The sequence below is a fragment of the Salarias fasciatus genome (genome assembly GCF_902148845.1).
Source record: "Salarias fasciatus chromosome 23 unlocalized genomic scaffold, fSalaFa1.1 super_scaffold_20, whole genome shotgun sequence".
Classification (NCBI taxonomy): Eukaryota; Metazoa; Chordata; class Actinopteri; order Blenniiformes; family Blenniidae; genus Salarias; species Salarias fasciatus.
The window spans coordinates 16092049-16114555 of NW_021941230.1; the positions used below are offsets into that span (position 1 = coordinate 16092049).

General features: G+C 52.3%; 2 pseudogenes; one reads left to right on the top strand and one right to left on the bottom strand.

Moving 5' to 3' along the window:
• Positions 1-1479: 1479 nt before the first annotated feature.
• LOC115383729 (rho guanine nucleotide exchange factor 7-like) lies at positions 1480-11986 on the bottom strand (annotated as a pseudogene).
• Positions 11987-13588: 1602 nt separating this feature from the next.
• Positions 13589-22249, top strand: LOC115383728 (protein-tyrosine kinase 2-beta-like; annotated as a pseudogene).
• Positions 22250-22507: the final 258 nt, after the last annotated feature.

Here is a 22507-nt window from a genome sequence, read left to right on the forward strand (position 1 = left end):
ACTGAAGACGAGAAAACAAACCAACGGCGTTAATAAAGAAACAACAGATCCATAGTGATCACACAGAATCCCTCACACAGGAATGGTTTCTTTGCAAAGACGGTTTCTTTACACAGGAATTTAAAACTTTTCCGGGATAAACAACATTTATGCTGTACTTTTTTGCCTGATCTCAGACTGAGTGATCTGAATAGATAAGTCTTGATCTGAATCTGAGCCAGTCAGCACAATAAAGTCTTGAATCCATCTCCGACTCGTTTGAAACCAAACTCATTCATTCATTCATTCATTTATCCATTCACTCACTGCTGCATTTGTTGAACACTTCGTCGACAGGGGTCATTCAACTGAAGCAGGCGGCAGACGACTGAACCTATCGGGTCCAAAACATCAACATGTTCAAATCTAACGGTGTGCGCCCCGCAGAGGCTCCCTGCTAACTTCTCCAAGTAGCAACGCAGGCTAGCTCCAGGTGAGCGCGGGCCACCTGCCGATTTTACACATTCATGCGAGTTTTCTGCGGCCTGTATCTGATGGAAACGTATCAAAGAGGCGCAGCGACCTGCAGGTTTGTCGGTGTTTGTTCGTGGCTCGACATGCCCGAGACTGGATAAGAAGCTAACATGCTAACAGAGAGCGCGGGGGCCTTCAGCCTCCTCCAGGCGGCGTTCTGGCCGCGTGCAGACACAAACTCGACCTACCCAGGATAAAGTATAGGCGTTGCATCTACTTTAGTCCGGCGAGAAGGAGTCAGCACTTGTAGAAATGACAAGGCTTGAATTACTCTATAAAATCACAAAGTGGTGCGTGTGCCGTCATATTGGCGGAGTACGCGTCATACGACTCTTCCTTCTTCGCTGTCAGTTAAAGTTGTTCATGTAGCATAACAGCATCGTAGCGCCACCTCCGCGCTGCGGCTATGTTTGGTACTGTCTTCTTCTTTATTCATATATTAATATTTTTTAATCAATATAAGGTTTGCAAAAATTAATTGAGCTTCAATTTAAAAAAAGAGCAACAGCAGCACTGTCTGGGATTAATAGACTATTTTTAAAATGCCTCAGACTGATTACTGTCAACAAATGCAGGGATAATGATTTGTGGTGAATATATCTGGCTTCTGTGAATATTACTGTGCAGGATAATCATGAAATTTGGGGTAGGATAAAATAAGTTTGACCTCCTCCTACCCCTTTTCAGATCTGCTGAACTCGATGTACGTGTCTAAATGTAGGTGTTTACTTGGGAGATATGTGATTTTAATTGATAAAGTATTAAGTTTCCAATGAAATATTGGAAAATACAAATATTTTATTTTAAAATTCAAGAGAATGAAGTAAGTTTTTTTATATTATTAGTGGAAAAAAGTATTTCTTTACATTTTTCCATTGTTTCCTAATTACTTCTTGACACAAGAGGATATTGATGTGTTTAATTTGCAGATAAATCGAGCTGAAGGAATGAGTTTCAACATTTGTTTCAACGTTTTATTAAGAGACAAACAGGTATAATAAATAGAGGTCGTGATTCTTGTCAGTCACTACTGCAGTCATGGGCAGCACTTTAACATCTGAGCACAGCAAAACATTTCCATCAGTCAGTTAAATAGATAAGTCACAGCGGGTGACTGACAGCTGACACGAGTGTGTTGCACTTTCATTCAGTGTTGTCATTTGCAGGTGCAGGATCGGAGGTTCCTCACCCCGTGGCACATCTCCGTGAGAGTTAGGTTGATTTCCTGCAGCGTGGATTCCACCAGGTTGAGTAGAAAAGAACAAGTGCTACAAATCAAAGTCAGTAAAAACACCAATATAAAAAATAAGACACCGTTTCACAGTAAGTTGTGATCTTGACATCATAAAAACAAAAAAAAAAACAAAACATTTTTCCAGACTTGTATTGCTGTGACTTTGGTCCTAACATGGAAAGATCACGGAGTGCGGCGTCTCTCTGAAATGTTTCACATCTCGTGGAAAACTTCACGAACCGGGACATGAACGGGTGAACAGAAATGAAAAGACACGGCAGGAAGTGGCGGACCAGTGCCGGCTGTGGCCGTTATGGCTTCGGGGTTTTTGGTCGGAGGCTTCGCTGAGGGCTGCTGGGCTGGTCCACGGTTTGGCACAGAGGTCACGCTGAAGGTCAAAGCCACTGGGAACGAATGACTGCGGCGTGAGGAACCCGGCGGCTCCTGTCCGCTCGCGTGAGGCGGCGCCGGGTTATTCGGTCTTTGGACGGCCTCAGAGGTTCGTCTCGTCCCACGTCGGGTCGTTCATGTTCTTCAGCACCCTCCTCACGATCCTCTCCAGCTCCTTTCTGGCCCGCTGCTCCTCCTCCAGCGTCCTCCTCATCCGCTTGTTGTCCTGAAGGAAGAACAAACCCGCGAGACGAAAACTCAGACACAACTTCATTTCATAGAGGACGATAACAGATCCTGATTTGATCTGAGGAACGACGGAGACCGACCTGTTTGAGCTCCTGGACTTCGTCTTTCAGGCTGTACACAGTGTCCACCAGACTTCTGCACAAACAGCACAGCAAATTATGACTTAAACACATCGGTTTCTCTATAACTGACGAAAGAGTTATTTATTTAAATTCCTAATATTCTGTCTTTACGAGGCCTGGATATCAGACGTCACCTCTCCTCCACCACAGTCTGTCCTTGCTCCTGGTTTCCTCCACGATGATCTTCTCCTCCTCTGGGAACAGCATGTGGACGTCCTTCCTGCTGGAGCCTGACCACACACACCACCAGTTATCAGCACCACGGAAACACACGCTGTTCACACACGAACACACCTCTAGCTCACAAACACAGGGCACGGCTAGGGGGCCCACAGACGCGCGCACGGGAACGAAAAGGACGGAACGACACCCGCGCTAGCCGCGGCTTTGCAAAAAACAGATGTCTTACGAGAGAACGAGGCCGTCCTGTAACTGTGGGCGGTCCACACACTGTCATAGTCCGAGTCCTCTGATTGGTCGGAGCCTGTCAGCTGCCGGGGAAACCGCGACACTGAGGCCGGTGTCAGCGAGCACGTGGTTGTGCATGAGGTCGGTTTCCTTGCCAGCTTTGACAACCAGCGATAAATCAGGTTTGGGGGGGGGGGGGGGGGGGGGGGGGGGGGGGGGGGGGGGGGGGGGGGGGGGGGGGGGGGGGGGGGGCGCAAACCATAACGGGAAAGGACGAAAGACAAACCAGAAGCAGTGGGCAGTAAGCGGGGAAAAAAAAAAAAAAAAAACAGGAAGAAAAATGAAAAAGAAACGTGAGGAAACGAAGGTTCATGACAATAAGGATGAGGAGAGCCGGGGAATCGGGCGAGACAGAAGAAAGGAGAGAGGAAAAACACGGTTAGAGCAGAAGAAAGCAGACAGTCAGCGGTCAGTCTGAGGAGCGCACACACACACACACACACGCCACCACACACACGCACGCACGCACACACGTCGTGCACTCACTGGAATTGACGTTTGCCGCGTCTTGGCGCTGGTGCAATAGGCTTCAATGACTTTGAGGATCTGCGCGTCCTCCTCCAGAGCCGCCGTGCCTGCAGGACAGGGCGGACACACCGGGACTGAGGGCTGGACACGATGGAGGGGGGACGGTCCGCCGATTCTGACACAGGAGCACCCGGCCGGCGGACTCACTCTTCCTGGCGGTGAAGTCCTCCTCGGACGGCTTCCCTCTCGGGCTTCCTCTTCGGGAGCAGCTTCTTCATGTTCTTGGACTCTTGCTCATGTCCTTGGACAGACAACACAGGCCGGCGTTCTCTGAGCAGCTGCCACGCTAACCGACCGCCGCGGGAACTCGGACCGGAGGGAGCGTACCTCCTTGAAGCAGAGCGCGGCTGAAGGCCGGAGCGGCGGCGCCGGGCGGAGGCAGCTCAGGCTCCAGGGTTTGGGGGTGCTGGGGGGCTCCAGGGGGGCCCACAAGGGGCTGACCCCCATCCCGTACGAGGAGGGTGAGGGGAGTGTGGTAAGGACTGCCGCTGGTCCCTCCGCGAGACTCGGAGTGTCTGGAGGAGCGAAGGGCTGCGAGGGCAGCTGAGGGGCGGGAGGAGGCTGAGGAGAGGAGGAGGAGGACGACGAAGGCGGCGGGAACACGCAGACTCACCGTGTGACACACGGACGGAGGCTTGTGTGTTTGCGCGCTCTGGGTGTGTGTGTGTTTGGTGAGGAGGTCCAGCCAGTCCTGCAGGTCGTGCTGACTGCCGCAGGCCACCTGCATCCGCTCACCTGTCCACCTGCGCAGCAACACACACACACACACGTCACAAACACACCCACACCAGGTGAGCCCGAGGCTGGGCTCTACCAGTGAAGAGAGAGAGCTGACCGATATCTCAAGGCGTTCTCAGGTTCTCGCCGTCCTCCATTCTGGAGATGAGCATCCCTGATAACGGCACCCTGCCCTTCAAAGACACAGAGGACCCGGCGTTAGGCGGAGCAGCCCGGTCCCACGGCGGTCGGTTGAAACCCAGGCGGAAGAGGGAGCGCCGCAGCTACCTGGTAGATGAACCCGCTCATCCGGAGGCTGGCGGACAGCAGGACCAGTGTGAGGGAAGAGGACCAGGTAGCGCTCGCTCGCTTCCTGAAACACAGAACGCCTTTCAGAACGCCGCCCCTCCAGGACGCTCTAAACCCCGAGGGACCGGGCTCCGCGCGCCGTCACCTGGCAGTTCTGAGTGACCACCATGGTCTGGGACATGTGCAGGACCGGGCCCAGGGACCGGATTCCTCTCCCTCCAGTTCCTGATCGGATCGGACAAATCTGCAGCTCCAGGTCTTTCTTCTTCCTCACCTCCTGACACTGCGCCTGAACACACACACACACACACACACACACACACACAGGCCAGAATGTTGCTCAATATACACACAGGTCAGATGTTCGAGGTTCTAATCCCACAGAGGACAGTCCGCCTTACTGCCAGGTCCTTAAACGCCGCCATGGAAGCGAGGAGGTCCGCTCTGTCCGGATGCTGATCCTGAAACACACAGGAAGCGTTTAACTCGACCTGCTGGTGCGTCTGTGGGATCGGCGCGGCAGCGCGGCAGCGGCGGCGGCGGCCGGCCGACCTCCATGTGTCTGTCCACTCCTTCAGCAGCGTCGGGTAGCGCTCCAGCCGGGTGAAGGGTCTGCTCAGACTGGTGGTCAGGGTCAGGACCCCGGGCTGAGAGGCGCCTTTAGACTCCATGTACTCCCCAGCTCCCTCGCTGCCGTGATGGACACGAGAAAAGTCTTTATTTGAAAGCAGAAGGAACAGAGTGCGGGTGCAGAAACTACGCAGGTCGAGGCAGACAACAAACTCTCACACACACCGATTCCTACCTGTGCTGTGTGAGAACGCTGACGGCAGACGGGTGATTGGAGCAGTAGGCCACATAGAGGACCTTCATCTGGGCATGAGGCTCAGGAAGAACCCGCCGATCCTCTGCTGGCTCTCAGGCAGTCTGATGGGGAAAAGACGAAAAGAAATCAAGAATATGACAGGTAGAAAGGCAGAAATCATCAGATCAATTAGATAATACTTATTGGAGGAGCACAAAGACTGCTGCGCTGAAAAGAATTTGTATATTCAAATCATTTCCACTAGATGTCGCTGCAGCCGCCGCGCCCAGCAGGGATGAGTCGCTGCATTGTTCGTTACACAGGATTGATGAAGGAAATATCTCTGACTATGGCGCGCACGCCAAAGAACCAAAGGGCAAAGGTCAAAATAAAAAACAAAACATTCAATGATTGTGCCACTGCTGTATGAACGCACTTTGTGTGTTCCTCCAGAGACTGAACCAGATCTGCTGGAAGGTGGATCTCCTCCAGGTTTCCCTGGATGTGGCCGATGTCCACCAGCTGAGTCTGCAGGACGGAGGAGGAGGAGGAGGAGGAGGAGGAAGAGGAGTAGGAGGAGGAGGAGGAGGAGGAGGAAGAAGAGGAGAGGAGGAGTAGGAGGAGGAGGAAGAGGATGGAGGAGGTCAGCAGGCTGCGAAGATCTGATGACCTGCCAAGTCGGAGTGTGGAGCTGCTCACCTGTCCGTGGATGGAGCAGCGGAGGTACGACCCCCAGCAGACTCTGCAGCTCCCGTGAAAACTCGCTCTCTCGCTCTCCTCCAGGATGTTCTGGAGGACCTGACGGAGCAGAAGCAGACGAGGCGAGGACGTCACTTCTTCTCGCCATCCAGACATAGAAATTCCAGTGGCAGCAATGACGGCTGGCAGGAGGAGGAGGAGGAGGAGGAGGAGGGGGGGAGGGGCCTTGGTGTGTTTGGTAATAAGCTAATGGAGGCCCTGATCAGGCCCTCTGGGAGCCGTCACGCCGCCGCTGGCTCTCCGAGCGCCGCTCCTCACTGACTAAAGGCACCAGACCAGGTTTCTGGAATGAACTGAGCGCTGGAGGAGTGAAGCCCTGAGCCGGCGTTCAGAAACACCCAGGATGAATCCGCCATGTTCGGCGCGTCTCTGACTTCACCTGGTCTGGGCTGCACGGCTCCCTGGGAGCTCTCTCCACTCCGTCTCCGCCTCAGACGGCCGGACCGGCGGCGCAGCGGCAGCTCGCCGCTCGCTGCATTATTAAACACAGGCGAACAGTCACAACCGGCAGGAGCCGACCCCGGGGCAGGGCTGCCCCAGAAACCACCGGAACGGAAGGGATAACCTACATTACATGTGCTGCACTCTCTGGCGTGCACACACACACACACACACACACACACACACACACACACTCATTATCAGACTGGTGGATGAAAATCGATATCGACTGTGACAGTGCGCCTGTTTGCTCCGGCAGACGAGCTGCAGAGCAGACGAGACTGAAACGTTCAGATCAGATGGGAAGCGTCTTTATCCCATGATGCATTGCTCACCACGTTGTAGTAGGTCTTACTGATGATGGTGGTGTCGAAACCTTTGGGGGGGCTTCTCAGCGTGCCAGACTTGGGCTTGTCTGCTGTTTTATCTGAAAACAGGGGGAAAAAAACAAAAGCTTTTTCAAACAAATCTCATGACGTGGCCGGCGCGGCGAGCAGGACGAGGCTTCACTAAACGTTACGACTGAGCGCCTCAACGGCGCCGCTTCGCCGTCACGGCTGCTGCCGAACACACTCAGAGCCGCCGTTTGTTTTCTGCTCGGAGCTGAGAGGCAGGAAGCGGCTCTCTCGGCGGCGGCGGCCCTGGAACTTCCCGTCTTTGTGTGCTTGTGAGACGCTCTTCCCTGCTTCCTGCCGTTTTTCTCAGCAGCGCGGCGAAACGTGAACATGTCTAATAGCGCCGAGCGGACGAGGACGCCTCGCCACGGTCTGCAAACGGACGAAATCCAGGCTCTGGAACATCTGGGACAACTCTAACCCCATTATGATTTTGATAATAACTGCAGCGCTCCGAGCGAAGGCTCTGTCTGAAACAAACAAACGAACCGAAGCTCCACCCACCGCCTGCTTTCAGCTCGCGGACGTAGTTGCTGGGGAACCAGCGGTCTTGCCGTTGAGCGAGCCCTCCCACCAGCCCCCCTCCTCCTGCCGGCTCACGCTGATGACGTCCCCCTTGGAGAAGGACAGCTCGTCCTCGTTGGTCTGCTGGAAGGCGAAGCGAGCTCTGACCAGGCACTGGCCGCCGCCGCCGCCGCCGCCGCATCCGACATGTCCTGGCAACCGAGAGCAAGTTTACAAGTCTCCGTTCAGCGCGTCGCGGCGAGGGTCCGGAGCCGTGGAGGCCGGAACTCACCAGGCTGCGGTACTGAGGCTGCAGCAGCTTGGAGGAGCGGCACTGAGCGTTCAGAGAGTCGAACGACTGGATCCTGGACAGAGGAGGAGGAGGGGTGCGGCGCGCAGACCGAGTCTCCGGGACCGGCGACGTCTGCAACTGCAACGAGTCACATCCGCCTCAAACTCATGAAATACACCCGATCCGTGACGGCCTGAAGCCCCTCCGGCACACGGCGCCTCACCTTCCGTGGCTTTGTTGAGCGCCACCAGGCAGTGCAGCACCTTGGCCAGGTTCAGTCCCTGCAGCAGGTCGTTGACCTCAAAAGGCTTTAAGAAGAAACAAAACAGAGGGACGGATATTAGAGCAGCCGCGGCGCCGGGACAAGCAGGGGAACAAGATGTCATCAGGAATTCGTGGAGCCTGACAGACACGAACACAAACCGGCGAGGCCCGCGTCTCGCCGCCGGACGGGTTTACCGCGAGGAAGAGCGCCGGCCGCTGACGGCGGTGAGGAGCCTGCGTCTGGCTGCCTGGCGAGGGGTTTACCGCTCCTTCTGACACAGCAGACTGGAGCAGGATTACTCCAAGTCTGAGCTCCCCCCCCTTCTGTAATCTCCCCATCACACACGGACACTCGCGGCGTCTCAGGTCCTAATCCGGTGTGTACCACACAAAAAAGGCTGAATCTCCGCTGCGGAGGTGTGAAGGTCGGGCGATCGCAGGACAGAAGCTCTGGTTTGATTTAAACACACACACACCGATCGATGGTCCCGTCAGAGAACACACATTCACCTCTCCCTCTGGCGGCGGGCCAGCACTCGGACTCGGTCTGCTCCGCCCGGGGGAAATAAAAATAAACGGAGATGCAAACCGGCAGTAAATCTGACTGGGAGTGAATGGAGCAGTGACCATGACACACACACACACACACAACACACACACATACTGAAAACAAAGCCCATGATTGGTCCAACAGCTTACCTGATTACTGGGCGCGCTTGATTTACTGTTGAAGCAAAGGTGTCTAAAGCTGCAAATCAATATCCGTCCTGATTAAAGTCGACTGACAGCAGAGGATCGGCAGTAATCTGATTAATCCTGGAGCTCTGGGTAACTGCGGCGGGTGCCGGTCCACTCTGCGACGGGCGCGCCCGCCGCCCTCGGCTCGTCCGACGACCGCCGCCGGTAACGGAGCGCCCTCCCGGCAAACATGGCCGACGCGCCTCCACTCAGGCTGATTGGAAAGGCCGGCGGCAGGCCGGCGCTCTGCATTACATCAGCCCACTCCTCCGCGCTCCCTCAGACTCCCTCCATCGCTCATTTACTGGGCAGACGAGAGCCAAGCTCCTCCGTCACGACTGCTCAGACAAACCCTGACAGACACACACACACACACACACACACACACACACCCTGATACCTGCTTCGCACAGAATCAGGGAGAAAAAAACAGCTGAGATCTTCTGTGGAGTTTCTTCTTGTTTTCTTTTCAGTCATTAAACATGAAGGAGCTGCTGAGAAAAAGTCAGAGAAACCAGGATGTAATAACCGCCGGTGGCGAAAAGCTGAATCCGGCTCTTCAACGCCGTGGAGACAGACCGGCCCTCTGAGCTCACGTTATCGCCCTGGGCTTCGGCCGCTCCACAGTGAGGGCCCCTGTCGAACCTCTGGACCGGAAAACCACTTCCAGAAAGCTCTTACTGCACGGTTCACACCAGAAAACGCCCTCATGGATCCCTGCGAGGCCGACCCGCTGGTGGATGGATCTCCTCCCGTCCACCCACTGAGAGCCAGCGCCAAACGGAAACCCTGCGCCCAGGCCCGTCTCTCTGCTCGTTTCCATAACGACAAACCGGGCAGCAGGCAGTCAGACACAAACTCAGCCCTGCAGCTTCGTGCACGTCGTCCCAGAACAGACTGGAACCAGCCCGTCTTGGATCGCCTCACACGTGTTACTCTGCCTCCACGAGCAGCTGAGCCGCGAGTAAATATCACAGCTTGAAGGTTTTCCTTCGTAACATGGAGCTTTGAACGTAGGCCGCATTCACAAATGGAAAGAGTTGAGAAAAATGATCTTGAATTCACCTTTTCCACCGTCTGCTGCTCAACGGCTGTCAAAGAAAACTAAGAAATGTGGAGGAATTCCGTGTTTTTCAAGCAGAGATGATGCTGCCTTTGCTCTGAGCTGCCGAGAGACGGGTTAACTCGACATCATGTTCATTTCTGAGGTGAACCGCCGTCAGATGGAGAAGCGTTTGAAACAGACTGTCCAGCACTTTGGAAAGAAACCAACAGAGACAGAAACCAAAGCCGCTGCTCGCAGTAAAAAACGTCTCATCTTGTTCAAGAACATGACTGCAGTCTGATTCAAGGGCAAAAAATACACAACTTTTCATGATTTAAATAAAAACTGAAGTGTATTTACGCTCTAAAATTCCAATTAGATGTGTTGAGAGTACATAATATTAGACTGTGCTCGTATCCAGATTGAAATGGTGATAATACATCACTGATTCATGACCTGAAATTTCACCTATAATCAAAACCTTTCAGAAGTAAAGTGTTAATTCTCTAAGATGAGCTCTGTAATTGACTTCTCGTGAAGTCTAAACAGGTCTGTGCCCATTTTCAGGCTGACTATGAAGAAATATGAGGCGATTCCTTCACTATGAGCTGCTGATGAACCATAAGAGGATAAAGAATTCACTCATAACGTAAGGAATAAATACGTTTTAAATCAGGATTAGAGCAGAACATGTGGTTGTGTGTGTGTGTGTGTGTGTGCGCACTCACGTCCACGCCGAAAGCCCCGCAGCCTCGGATAAACTCGGCGATGTTCCGCTGGCTGTCGGCGTCGCTCCGCGGCTCCTGGACAAACTTCCGCCGGGGAGAGAGAGGGTGAGCCCCGGGGCCTCTCCGGGAGCCGACACACAGTCGCGACTGCGGCTAATTTGCGAGTTTTTGCGACAGAAAACAAGCTTTTCTTTTATTTTTTTTTCCAGGCGTTCCTGGCGCACTTGACACTTGCTGCTTTAAGCTGTCAAAGTCCGTTGATTGCTCTTCCGGTTTGACCTTTCAAAATAAGGTTAAGCCGGTTTATGGAATACTTTCTTGCCCCCCCCCCCATATTTAGCATTACTAAAAGCAAAAAGCACAGTTTTAATTGGGGCAAAACGAATTGGTAATCTGCACAGACTTATAAAAAAAACTTTCAATATTATTTTTTAAAGAAAAAGTGCATAAAATGATCATCTTACACACTATAAACGACTGTTTACAATTTTTTATGCATGAAATTGTATTTTTTTTTTGTTGATTTAAAAAAAAAACCTTCAAAAAACATTTTTAAAAAAGCAGAAAAAAGACCAAATCAACATTTAGTAATTGCATCACGACACTGTGAAGCCTTCATAAATCTCTTCTCATTTCGCAGTAACAGGCTCACTTTAAACAGTGAAACCAGGGTTGATTTGGGTTTGAATGGGGCCGAATGCAGGATAAAGATGAAGGTAATCAGAGTAACCCGCTCGTGCCTGACCTCCCCGGGCTTTTATTGTGACGCCCCGCACCCTGCGCTCACTCCTCTCGCAGACTTTGCACAGGTCCTGGTTTTCACTGGATCAGCCTCAGGAGGATGTGACGCGCACAGGTTCACGGCCCATTGTTTATAAGTGCAGGCGCGGGCTGGCGGGCGCGTGCACGCGTACAGGAGGGAGATTTATTGGCTCAGCGCAGCAACATGTTTCACTGGAATTAACTGACTTTATATTATCGTTGCTTCTATAAGGGAAATTGAGTATAAAATAAATAAAATAAATAGAATAATTTTAAGTGTAAACCCCGATGGGGGAAAAAAAGGTAAATGATAAGATAAACTTCAGAAGGAGGACAGAAATGAGGAAAATAAAATGTGAATGTGCTCCCTGACTGTGCGGACACTCACCCTGTCCACCGTCCCGGCCGCAGCCGCTCCAGCAGCCTGCACAGCACCGCTCCATCCTGCAGGGACGCCTGGAGGAAAGCCTCCGGATCCGAGATGCTCTTCTTGGGGGAGTCCAGGACCCCCAGCGTGATGAGCCAGGTCACCGTCTGCTCGGCAGAATTCATCCCGCAAAACGCGCCTTCTGCTCTGCTCCCCGCCAGCGAATTAAATCATCCCAGATGAGCCGGGCTGGACGCTCGCGCCGTTCCAGAAAATCCGAGTGGAAGTGGGAAATAAGCCAGTTCCTTCCTGCCTTTCAACAGATCTGCATTCTCTCTCTCTCTCTCTCTCTCTCTCTCTCTCTGCACCTTTGGACACAACTGGACTGGAGAGCATCACCACTGTGAAGACAGCTGCAGCAACAAACCACTTCCGCTGTCTGATTTCACAATAAAGCACGGCTGTCCACTGAAAACAACCGAAACACGCAGAACGTCTTAAATTCTCCTTTCTATCACTTCACGGTGTTCATGTTTACAGTGGCTGGTGTCGGGAGGGGTTAAGTAAATTAAATATTTAGCTGAAATGTGCTACCGGTAGAGGGAGGACTTATATTTTGAAGGGGCACACACTTTACTTCCGCCTCTAGAGCACGTGTCCTGGATGAAGTGACAGCTTCTCGAGCAGGACTGTCCCATTGATGAACTGCAAGCTGTTTAACCATCAAAAACCAACATTCACAGAAACCCTGTGTAAAAAAATATACACATTAAACCAGCTTCCTTTCAGCTTTTCTTCGTTTTAAAGTCACAAACTTTATAATTAATGCAGCTTTAGCCGCGTGTTTCATTCCTGAAATGAATATTTATGCCAGTCAGAAGTGTCTTTCTCAGCTGACAGGGTGTAAATAGGCTCCAGCTGTGTCCTGATTATAGTTTTATGGGTGGAGAAAGTCCGCTCTCAGCCATCACTTCTGCTAATGTACTTTATTCACTGAACCATAACTCTGGTGTTCAGTCGATTCCTCCCTGTCATGGAGGCCCGGGACATTACTAATTCATCGACTGGGAAAACCTTTTATCGTCACGCCTGTCAACTGAGGCTGTCGCCCCCTGCTGGGCAGTTCAGCCCACAGCTTCCCCATGATTGTGCAGTTGTAAATTCCTTCTTGTTTCCTTATTTGCGTTTGTTCATTCCATTCCGAACATGAGTCAAGAAATAAGACCACATAAAGAAAAAAAATACTTAGACTCTTACACAAAAAATTAAGAGTAGGAGGCTTATTCTTATAAATATTGATATATTAATACAAGTATTAACATCTCTATAATATTAAAAACAATACTGTCACATAATATATTCTTAATTTAGAAACAAGTTGACACATTTTCCCTTAAGTTTTGAGAAGAATGTTAATATGAACATATTCATTTGTACATGGAGTATGAGAAATGTTTCTGAGCTGTGTTCACAAGTGAACTGGGCTGGGTCTGAGAGTGTGAAACGCTGAGTGTGGAGTGAGACTGGGTTGGTTGAACAGGATGTCATGCTGTATATCTCTGAAGAATCAACTCCCTTCAGCGTGTGAAGCATCTGAACACTTTCAGCGACGTGTTAGATCCACTGCTGCGCTCTTTAACGTGTTGGTCCACCAGACTGTAATCGCTGAAAAATACAATTAATATCTACACAAGGTCTGGCAAAAAAAAAAGTGCCTGCTGAAATACAAATGTTACCATTCAGGAAACAGAACAGTGTCTAATATCTAATTGCTTTCCTAAAGCATTGGCGTGTGGAGCGGAGTCTGTTTAACCAAACTGATAAAGGTCACATGCTTACAGGGTCGATGCTGCTTCTTGTTTCACACGTCGTCTTTCTGAACGTGTGCTGCAGCCCACACACACACACGCTCACACACACACACACACACACAGCTCTTCATTCCACTTCAAAGCCAGCAGAGGAAACAGGAGGGTGTTTCCATCGGCTTTCTGAAAGATGCGGCCTAATTTCTGATTTCCGCCTTCTCAAACCCTTTTTGGGAGACGACGCGAAGCTGCGTGGCCTCTGCCCTCCGCAGTGCCCGGCGCCGTTTCTGTGGCGTGGTGCCGGCCGGTGCCATTTCATGAGTGTGCTTTTGGCAGGGGGGGGGGGGTGACACACTGGGTTTCATCAGTGCTGTCAGTTTTTCTGTATCTGCTTTTAACTTCCTCATTTGCCCGTCAGCACAATTTCCTCTTTCACAAACTGGTGGCACTTCTTCTGCTTCAGCGCGCGGCTCGGAGCACATCTGTCCGCCGAACTCCTCCGAAAGGCCCCGGAAAACACGAAACCTGCAGGCAGACCTTCTCAAACAGAGTCCATGCTCTTGTTTGTCGGGATCGTCTGGATTCGTTCTGGAAGTGCTGAGCTCCGGAGGTTGTGCAAACAACGGGTGAGTGCAGAAGCCGAAGCCTGAAGCGATACGTGGATGTTTCCACCCTGCAGGCGGGTTGTGATTGTCGCGTTTGTCTCTTTTCCCTGTGCAGCCGTGAAACAGCTCCGCTGAGCTTCAGCCGGGAAGATCGAGGACGAGACAGTCGGTCATGAGCGTCTCTCTCTGCAGTAGTGTCCATGCTGTGAGTGTGTGTGAGTGTGTGTGCGATGTCGGGGGACACCAGCACCCTGACGTGGAGGAGCATGTCTCCCACCGGTCACTCAGACTCCTCGGACATGTCGCCCACCGGCGACCGTCTTCAGGGAGACCGTCTCGCCGGTGAAGATCATCAAGGTGTGCTTCCTCAGCAACAACTCCAACCTGGGCAAGAACTTCAAGCTGGTCCGCTGCGAGGAGGGCTGGACCGTCAAGGTGAGCGGACGTTCACACTCTGACTTTACCGTCCGGTTTTGAGCTGCCCAGAGCCGGCAGCTGGATGTGCATGCGTGAGGAAATGAAAACACCTCTCAGAGACGCAGCTCACAGCTGGAAACTGGAACCGCGCGGTTTCGTTTCACATCAGAGAGGCCGCCTCGGCGCGTCCGACTCCCACAGACCTTGTGTCTGACTGTCCCAGTCCCAGACGGTGGTGGAGCTGGTGCTGTTCAGCGGCTGCGTGGGTCCAGACATCAAGCACAGCCTGAGCTACGGCCGTCCTCCTCAAACACCATCAAGCTAGCCTCGGCGACCCACTGGCTGCACCCCGACCTGACCGTGAGCGAGCTGACCGCAGCGCTACGAGCAGCAGCACCTGGAGGCCGAGTGGAGGTCAGGGCCGGTCGCCAGCGCGCCCCTCTGAGCTGATTCAGACAAACTCAGCGTGGCCTTGATCTGTGCAGATACGACCTTCGGATCAGATACATCCCAGTGGACTTCATGGAGAAGTTCCAAGACGACAGGACAACCACGCTGTACTTCTACCAGCAGGTCAGCGACGGCCGGAACGGCTTTTACGATCAGGAGCGGCCGCAGCCAAGCAGGGGCTCACGCGCTGTGTCTGTCTGCAGGTGAGGAGCGACTACATGCTGCAGTACGCCTCCAAGGTCAGCGACGGCATGGCCCTGCAGCTCGGCTGTCTGGAAATCAGGTAAAAGACAAAATCAGGCACAGCTGCTTCAGTTGAGCTGCTTCAGTCTCCCTTTGAACAACCAAACGGTTCGTTCACGCAGGAGATCTACAAGGACATGAATCCCAACGGCTGGAGAAGAAGTCCAATTTCGAACTGCTGGAGTGAGTCAAGCGTGATGGTTTCAACGCGGTGCCGTTGTTTTTACATGTAACGCCTCCATGGTTTTCATGCAACTCTTCTCAACCACGACTCGAACATTCAAGCGATGATCTGCAGCAGACTTAATCTCAAACAATGCAGAGAGTCGAAGTGGAATAAAGTAAATAAAGAAAAAAATACGTGGGAAACCCATTAACTTCAGGAAATCATTGAAGACTAAGTTATAATTCTGAACGTGCCTTTCCAGTCAGCGTTTAACCGATAAAGGGAAACTGCTGAAAACTTAGAAGTGCTACGGTTTAAGCCGAGGTCTATTTCGGCCTGACCTCATTCTGCAGCAGACAAAGTGAAACTGCGGCGCACTCAGCCGATTGGCGGCCGAACCCAGACAGAAGCAGCGTGTGGTCTGAGGAGCTCGACTGAACGCTCTCTGCATTCATACCGTCTGCCTTTCAGGAAGGACGTGGGGCTGGACCTGTTCTTTCCCAGAGACCTGATCGACAGCATGAAGGTAGAGAGACTTTTCCCGGCGGAGACAGAGACACATGGAGCTCACGGCCTCTGTGTTTCCCCGTCAGCCCAAGCAGCTGCGCCGCCTCATCCAGCAGACCTTCCAGGGCTACTCCACCCTGAAGCAGGACCAGTGCATGGCCAGGTTCTTCAGCACTCTGGCTCAGTGCTACAGCTACACCCAGGAGAGCTTCGCCTGCCAGCTGGAGGTGAGGGTTCCACGCCCGCACAGGTCCCGCCGCGTCACTCCGGCTTGGTGCTTTCTCTGATGTGAATGCATCCGCTTCCTGTGTCTCCAAGCACGGCTGGAGCCTGACGATAGACCTGGTCATCGGCCCCGAAGGCATCAGCCAGCAGACCGAGAACTCCAAGGTGAGCTGAGGGAGGCAGCCCGGTCTGGCCCCCGGTGTCTGTCCCGTCTTCACCTCTGTCCGTCTGTCCGTCTCCTCTGCAGCCCGTCTGTCTGGCCACCTTCTCTCAGGTGAGCAGCATCTCCTGCTCCCCGCAGCCCGACGGCCGCGCTCTGCTCAACGTGCACATCGACGGCGCCAAACAGGTGAGGCTCCGGGGATCAGACGACAAGTCACATGAAAACAAGAGGCCAAAGGTGTGCTTTCTTTTTATGTGTGCGTGTGTGTCCAGCCGCTGTCAGGTGACCACGTCCTCCTGGCGATCGCAGAAAAACATGGCCGACCTGATCGACGGCTACTGTCGACTGAAGGCCGAGCGGGACAGTTCGCTCATCATCAGGCCGAGTAAAAGTGCGTTGATCCAAAACATGAGAATGGAATCAACAATCCAGAAAACTGAGGTTTAAAACTGAACTCAATCTCTGATTCTTTTAGACAGAGAACCAAGAATCAAGCTTCCTGACATCCCAAAACGGTGAGAGCAGCGGCACACTGGCTGCTAAACACCAAACCCACTGAAACGTGAAATCTCAGTTCCTCCCAACTTAACTTTCTCTGCTTGCAGAAACTTTCCACACGCCTTTAGATCTTGCTGTGATTTTAGGACTGACTGTTCATTCTAAAGAACATTTTTCTTCTCTTCCAGTCACGGTTCCAGTTTTCATGGGAGAAATTCAAGTGAGTTAGTCACACAGATTTTTTTTTTTAGTGGACGCTTTGTCTCGAATATTTGCTTTGAAATCATTCAAACTGAAACAGCTCATATGATGCAGAGCCAAGGCCTGAAAGCTCACCTTCATTTCTTTGACGTCAGGTTCTGATATTTACATCGAGATCCCAGAAAACCCTGAGGACTCCGACGGTGAGGAGCGGCGCTCGGTCTGCACGGAGGCTGAAGCGTTTGCTCCACTTTCTGATCCGATCCGTTGTCCTCCATGTCCAGAGAAACACAGGATCTGCAGGACGACGTGGTCGTGGGTCCGCAGTCCTGGGCGAGGGCTTCTTTGGAGAGGTTCACGAGGGGTTTACAAGAGCCCGGGTGAGTCGCTGACGCGCAGAGCGCCGATCCTTCTGCTCCTGGATTGAAACTTGACGCTGTGAGGCTGTTTGCAGACTGGAGAGAGATCCCCGTCGCCATCAAAACGTGCAAAAGACTGCACAGCCGACGTGAAGGAGAAGTTCCTGAGTGAAGCGGGTGAGAGGAGAAGGCGGCCGCCGCAGCGATTCCCTCCTTTCAAAACCACGTTTCACTGCAGAAATGCAAAGCCAGAAAAATGTCCAATATGAAGCTTTTTATGAACACTGCTGAGAAAAAACAGAAACAAACGTGTTTAACTCTGAGGCTTTCCAACAAAAAGAGTCTGACAGTGACTGCAGCTGACTTCCTGTGGAGTCCTTGTGGCTTTGTGCAGCAGTTGAGGTTGGCGTCCTACAAGCAGTCGTTACTCTGACGAGTTTATCAGTTAAAAAAATGTGAAAAATCTTTAACTAGATCTAGTCCAAACCAGCAAATTAACTTAAAAATTGCTAGAAAACAATAAAGTAATCTCAAGGGCCGAGGTTTAGAGCTGCAGCCTTCACTTCCCTGTTCGTGAGCTCTTAAAATGCTCAGAAAGGCGACTGGAAGCACGAAGGATGCTTTTCGATCTTCTGTGTGTTGCAGGCTTGATGAAGACCTGGATCACCCCCACATCGTGCGCCTCGTCGGCGTCATTGAGGTGGATCCCGTCTGGATCGTCATGGAGCTCTACAAACACGGGGAGGTGTGTTTTCTTCTGGAAATGATTAGACTGTAAACGCTGCGTGCAGGTAAACTGCTGCTGAGGTTCTTAATATTAAAAGAGAGAGACAGCGTGTTGAGCACGGCGGCCTGTGACTCTCGGGACAGCTCGGCAGCTACCTGGTGGAGCAGCAGCACGTCTTGACCACCGTCACACTCGTCCTGTACTGCCTGCAAATCTGCAAGGCCCTGGCGTACCTGGAGGGCCTCAACATGGTGCACAGGTAACGCGCAGCACGCCGACCCCCGTCCGACGCCGGTTTTTGGTGCAGCGTCCTCTGATCCTCGCCTCGTTTACAGGGACATCGCCGTGAGGAACGTCCTGGTGGCCGGCCCCGACTGCGTCAAGCTGGGCGACTTCGGCCTGTCCCGCTACATCGACGAGCAGGAGTACTACAAAGGTGCCTCATCCTGTCACCCATGCTGGTTTGAAGCTGTCCTGGTGAAGTGGTGAGCAGCGTGTTCCTCCGCTCCTCTGCAGCCTCGGTCAGCCGCTTACCCATCAAGTGGATGGCGCCCAAATCCATCAACTTCCGACGCTTCACCACGGCCAGCGACGTCTGGATGTTCGGTGAGACGGCGCTGGACCCGCCCGGTGTCTGGACAGTCAGATCATCAACAGTGTGTGGTGTGTGTGTGTGTGTGTTAATGTGGGCTCGTCTGCCCAGGTGTGTGTGTGTGGGAGATCTTCTCCACGGCCCAGCAGCCCTTCTTCTGGCTGGAGAACGGGCAGGTCATCAACCCAGCTGGAGTCGGGGGTTCGACTCCAGCGGCCGGACAAGTGCCCGCCCGCCGTCTACGCCCCTGCTCAGCGGCTGCTGGGCCTACAAGCCGCAGGGCCGGCCCTCCTTCGGCCAGCTGGTCTGCTCCTTCAGGTGCCGCCGCCCCGCCTCACCACACACACACACACACACACCGCCGGCTGCTCCCCGCCCGGCCCGCTCATCCAGCGCGTGTGTCCACAGCGACGTGCACCGGCAGAGCGCCAGCAGGAGGAGGCGGCCAGACGCAGCCGCTCGCACTCCCATCCCCACCGTGTTCGACCCCGCCCAGGAGCCGCCGCCCAAGGTGCTGCAGCCGCCGCGAGCACGGCAGTCACAAAACAGCCGAGTCAGCGTTTCAGGCCAAAGGCTCACATCCTCCACATCAATCCCAGCTCACTTCACAGCGACAGTTTCAGTTTTTACAGTGTTAGATCAGATTACACATGATGCTGATGGTCTCTTTTTGGGCAAAAACAGCTCCAACTATTCACATGATGTCAGAACAAGAATACAAGGGAAATAAAATACAATAAAATCCTCCTGGGAAAACAAGTCGACAGTGATAAAGCCTCGTGCTGCTGCTCACATGACAGCTCATGATATGAAAGTCAAAGTGAAACTCTCATCATGTGCTGATCTATATTTACATTTGGTTTTACTGAATCACTACGACTAAATTAATCCAACTTTTCACCTGAAAGAGACACTTTTTGTCACGTTAACGTGGATTCCGGAAGATTAGAGGAAACCAAATCAGTGAGACGAGAGAGAAGAACAAAATGATTATTTTTCACTGTGAGGATAAAACATTGGTGATCGGTTTTTGCTCCGTTGGACTGTTAACAGCCTCTGTTTTCTCTTCAGCCGTCCAGAAAACAAGGCAACACTCTTCCTCGCAGCATGCACACACAGGTACACACACACACACACACACACACACACACACACACACACACTCAATCAGTGTTGAAAACGTGTGAAGCTTCATCAGATTGGCTCACAGCTGGAAGGGAAGCTGTTTGTTGAGTCACATCCTGAAATGCAGCTTTTTACAGCAGAGGGGCAGAACTGGATGAACAAACACAAACACACACACACACACACACACACACACACACACACACACACACACACACACCACACACCCACACACACACACACACACACACCACACACAACACTGACACAGACACAGACACAATCCAACTGAAGCCCCTGATTTCCAAAAGAGGAGTCAGAATTAAAAATAGTTTTTTAATCCCTGAGGGAAGCTCTACCGCTCAGCTGTCTGCGTTTTCTGGGCTTACTGTGTTACTGGAAAGAAATGAAGAAATGATGGGACAAACTGGGATGTTTCTGGTCGCACCAACATCCTCACGCCACCGTGTGTGTGTGTGTGTGTGTGTGTGTGTGTGTGTGTGTGTGTGTCTGGGCATAGGACAAGGACAGCAGGCCGGTTTGGGAGACAGAGACGATGGAGGACACTTTACAGAGACAACGGAGGGAAATGCTGAAGGACCGGGAGTGGCTGGAGCAGGAGGAGAGACAACTGGTGAGGCTCGCTCGCACGCACGCACGCAGGCACGCACACACACACACTTCTACCAAGCATTAAGAGCCTCGTCTTGAAGCGTGGTGTGTTTGGTGTGTGTGTCTGCAGGATCCCGCAGTGCGAGTGGATTCACAGATGAAGGTAAACCTGAAACAGGGCGGTGTTATGACGGAGGCGGTCAGTCCGGCAGTCAGTCCGGGGGATACCGTCCCCGGTGAAGCCCTCCGAGCCACAGTCCTGTGTGTGAGCCGCGTTACAGGTCCATGCAGGACCCGTTCATGTCACCCGGGTCCACGGTGTCCGTCGTGCCCGGCAGACAGAGACGGGATACAAACGGCTTCGGTGTTAATTAAACCGACGATTATTCGCTTGAACACCACGAGGCAGATGTCAAATTACCGCCACTATCACAGTCTCACTATGTTATGATGGAATTAAAACTCAAAGTCAAAATAGATGAAGCCGTTGCTGAGATTACAAGAAAATAAAAAGAAAAGAACTGCTGGAACGTGAAGGAGTAATAAAAAAAAACAACAACTTTACTTCTCTTTTTCCAGCAGCAACAGCCTCCTGAAAAACCCCCTGAACACGGTGAGTCCAGTTTGATCCCTTCACTGTGCTGGAATTTCTTCAAATACGGATGAAAAAAAGGAAGTAAAACTATAGAGTAGGTCGATTCCTTTCAGTAGAGGAGTTAAATGAATATAAAGGGAAACCCTGAAGCCAGGAGGGAGACGTTGTTTTAACGGGGTAAAATGTCACCGTCATGAGACTCGCTCCTTATTCTGAGTTTCAGATCCACCGAGGAAACCCCCGATGCCGCAGACAGCAGCGAAGGTACAACTCTTCCCTCCGCCTCTGGGGTTTGAGGAGGCGGCGTGTTGCTCAGAGCTGGGGGGGTTCTGTTGTGCTTGCAGCCTCAGCTGACGGCGGAGCTGGACCGCTCCGGTGACCAGGTCTACACGGGGGTCATGGCGATGGTGCGACAGGTGGTCCAGCTGAAGAAACGAGGTCAACTCGCTGCCGGCCTCCGAATACCCCAACGCTGTCAAGGCAGGTCAACAACTGCTCAGCTTTTCTGAGTTTAAACCAAGAGGGATTTAATGGATGTAGAAGTCAGCAGTCCTGAGTCTCTCTCCCCCCCCCCCCCAGGCGGTGGGCGTCGCCCTCCGCAGCCTCATCCAGAACGTGGACGAGATCCTGCCGTCGCTGCACAGCTCCGTCACCACCGAGGTAAAAACCGGGTTCCCGCACAGACCCTGCTGTGTGCCGCACGTTAAACAGCCCCCCAACCCCCCCCCCCCCCCCCCCCCCAGATCGAAGGCACCAAGAAGCTGCTGAACAAGGACCTGGGGAGCTGATCAGCAAGATGCGGCTGGCGCAGCAGAACGCCGTCACCTCGCTGAAGGAGGAGTGCCAGCGCCAGATGCTGGCCGCTGCCCACACCCTGGCCCTGGACTGTAAGAACCTGCTGGACGCCGTGGACCAGGCTCGGGTCCGGGCCAACCTGGCCAGGCCCAGGCGAGACTCGACGGCGGAGGAGGATGAATAGAAGAGAAAAGAAATGCTTCATTATTAGTCCCAGAGGGAAATTCCTTCCATGGGAAGGGAGCGCATGGAGCGCCTCTCCTCAGGACATCTGAATGTTTTTTTATTTTATTTTTGGTAGCGTTCTGAGGAAGACGTTATATTTCTAGCCTCTCTCCTGAATTCAAACAAGACAATTCATGTAAAAGTTTATTTTTTCTTATGAGTGACTGTGATGATCTGCGTATTTTTTTACATGGAGACCTCTTCTGCAAATACAAACTGGGTCACTTCTTTCCCCCCTCCTGCAGGCTGAAAGGGAAATTAAAGAAAAATACAACCATTCCTGTCCTTCTGTGTTCTGATTCCAGTCCTTCACTTTACTCAGATGAACGTCCCGGAACGCATTTCACTAGCATCTTTTATTACTTTCACTTGCTGCTCGGATTCTATTTATAAAATCTGTGTCTGTAACAACAAAGCATGACACTTTGGCATTAAACTTCTCTTATATTGACATAAACACAGATTTATTTTATCCCTTGGCCTTAAACAAGCCAACGATGCACAGCAATTGATTCTTTCATCTGGAAAAATGAATAGAATCCCTACAAAATTTATCATTTCATA